This window comes from Vulpes vulpes, chromosome 12 (assembly GCF_048418805.1).
Source record: "Vulpes vulpes isolate BD-2025 chromosome 12, VulVul3, whole genome shotgun sequence".
Classification (NCBI taxonomy): domain Eukaryota; kingdom Metazoa; phylum Chordata; class Mammalia; order Carnivora; family Canidae; genus Vulpes; species Vulpes vulpes.
This window is the reverse complement of record NC_132791.1, coordinates 25,871,447-25,874,035: the sequence shown is the minus strand read 5'-3', so window position 1 is coordinate 25,874,035 and position 2,589 is coordinate 25,871,447. Positions and strand designations below refer to the sequence as shown.

Sequence of the window (2,589 nt, the reverse complement as noted above, 5' to 3'; positions counted from 1 at the left end):
GAAAAAGGAATTGTCAACTCAGGCTTCTTATATTAAATCTTCTGTTAATTTAACTTAATATAATTTTCTGCTCAAGAGTGATGGCTAAAGTGTTCATGTAAAACAATCTAGGCTCTTGAGCAAAATAGTAGATTCAGTTCAAAACCTATTAGAGAGTTATCACAACCATTATGAGATTAAAAAAAGACATATTGCAAGCATGTTCACATTTAACTTTACATGTATGTAGATATTAGACATATATGTACATTTGTATATATTCTGCATATGTACAAAAATACAATCTAAAGTTTTCCCAAATGTAGTCATTTATTGTGTATATTACTAGATCACAGAATTAAAAAGGGTCATTTATCAGCTATTCCTAAATATTGTTTGCAAAGTTACACTACTTCATATTCTAATGTTAAATTTAGCTTTGTGCAGTGGCAGTATCGTAGCCAATGAGGTTTATCCGAGACACGATTATTACTAATTGAAAACTAAATGTTAAATTTTCATCTTTCCAGAAAAATCCACTAAATCCTTTAAATCCCTGGAATACTTTCAATGCCCTTTAAAGTTATTTAAGATACAAAAAAAAAAAAAGATACTTCTACCAGAATTAAACATGATAAATTATAAGAAACAAAACCATCAGGTCAAGACTAAATAAAATACCTTAATTACTGCTATATGTCTTTAATTCCTAAGCTAGAAAAATATTCTGAATTTCCATGTGTTAGATGTATCTACAGTATTTAAATGTCAGTGGACTTATTTGATATTATAGTGAAAATGAAAGGCCTGGCTAACAGCTGCAGAAGTACAGTAAAAGTTACTAAAAGCAGAATAATTTATGCATGCTTCTGAACACTATACTTCAATATAAAAGTAAAAATGAAGCCTAACACTGAAGAACAACTCTTCAGTTACATTTCCTGAGCTCACATTTACTTGCCATGTTTATTTAGAGATGAACAAATATACCAGCACATATTCAATAAATACTTTTTTTTTAAGATTTTATTTATGAGACAGAGAGAGAGAGAGAGGCAGAGACACAGGCAGAGGGAGAAGCAGGCTCCATGCAGGGAGCCTGACGTGGGAATCGATCCCGGGTCTCCAGGATCACGTCCTGGGCTGTAGGCGGTGCTAAACCACTGAGTCAACCAGGCTGCCCTCAGCAAATATTCTTAATAAATTACTGACATATTGGGAATTTATTAAAATTGAAAAATGGATCATAATTAAAAATGATAACCTCTTTCTTTGTATTGGGGAGACCAGGTGACCAAACACAAATTTAATTCTTACCATGAACATGCAATTCACTGAATGAAAAGAAAAATAAAAACAAAACATAGTAGAAAAGTAAAAAATATACTTGAAGGAGATAGGTTTTTAAAAAGGCACAGTAGTTCTTTGAGATGACATCCCCAAACGTTTGAATCAATGGGCAGTATGTCTTAAAATGAGTAGTATTGTCTTAAAATCAAGACACCTTACACCTCTACTCATGAATTATGATTGATACTCCATTGTGCAACATTTATTGCTGAAAGCCTCTGGAAAATGATCAAGCCTGGTGATCCTTCATGGTGAACACTCAATTTACAGGAATTTCACAAATTCTTAACAAGCCAAATCCTGAAACATCAGGAGCACTGAAGCTCTTTTTTTCAGCCCACCTCTCTCCAATTCTCCTCTGTTTGTTCAGTAACACAACAAAAGTATGAACACATATAATACCTAATTAGATGCCTGATCCGGGAAAAAAAAATGTCAACACACTCCTCTTTCAGATACCTCCTCCAATTTTTTTGAGTACTCTTCTCACTTGTCTTTGGGAAGGAGAGTTCTTAGTTTCCTCTTCATCACATGTGAATCTTTCACATCACATACAAAGATGATCATTCCATTATCTTTCCCACCCCTGTCCTGAATGTATACAGAGGGGAGATTTATTGGATATTTAGGTTGAATAGTAAATGCCATATGAAAATCCTCGCAGCTGGTCATTTTCTTGAAAATGTGAGGATATTCCTCCTCCTTTGGGCCTTGGCCACAATTTCAGAACAACAAGAAAATTTTCAGTCAATATACTATTGCAGTAATAATTATTTTTAAGTTCTCCATCCAAATAATCCTTGAGTTTAATATGGGAAGACATTCCTCATGAATAGTATTCTCCAAAACCTCTCGTTCTGAACATATGTCTACAATTAACATCAGCATTCTTATCTAGCAAATTTTCTACATTCACAATTATTCCTCGGCATACGATTTAAGTCGAATCACTGCCAATGGAAGGTCAATATTCAACTTTAAACAATTTTTCACCTCCCCATAAAAAACTATTTTATATGATTCACACTGTTATTTAAGAGCAATAAATGGGCCAAATAAGAATCAACATAGTAAAATTATGTAGTAGGTAAATTATATGTGTAGGTGAAAATATGACCAGCCACCATTTTGTCTTTTGTTTTTCATACAAAATCCTTTGCTTACCTTTCTCCTGATTTGAAAAAATAATCTATATTTCTATTATAAATAAAAATACAAACAAAACTATACATGACTATTGTATTTATGACCTTTGCAGAT

General features: G+C 32.7%; 1 pseudogene; it reads left to right on the top strand.

Moving 5' to 3' along the window:
* Positions 1-414: 414 nt before the first annotated feature.
* Positions 415-563, top strand: LOC112927630 (U4 spliceosomal RNA; annotated as a pseudogene).
* Positions 564-2,589: the final 2,026 nt, after the last annotated feature.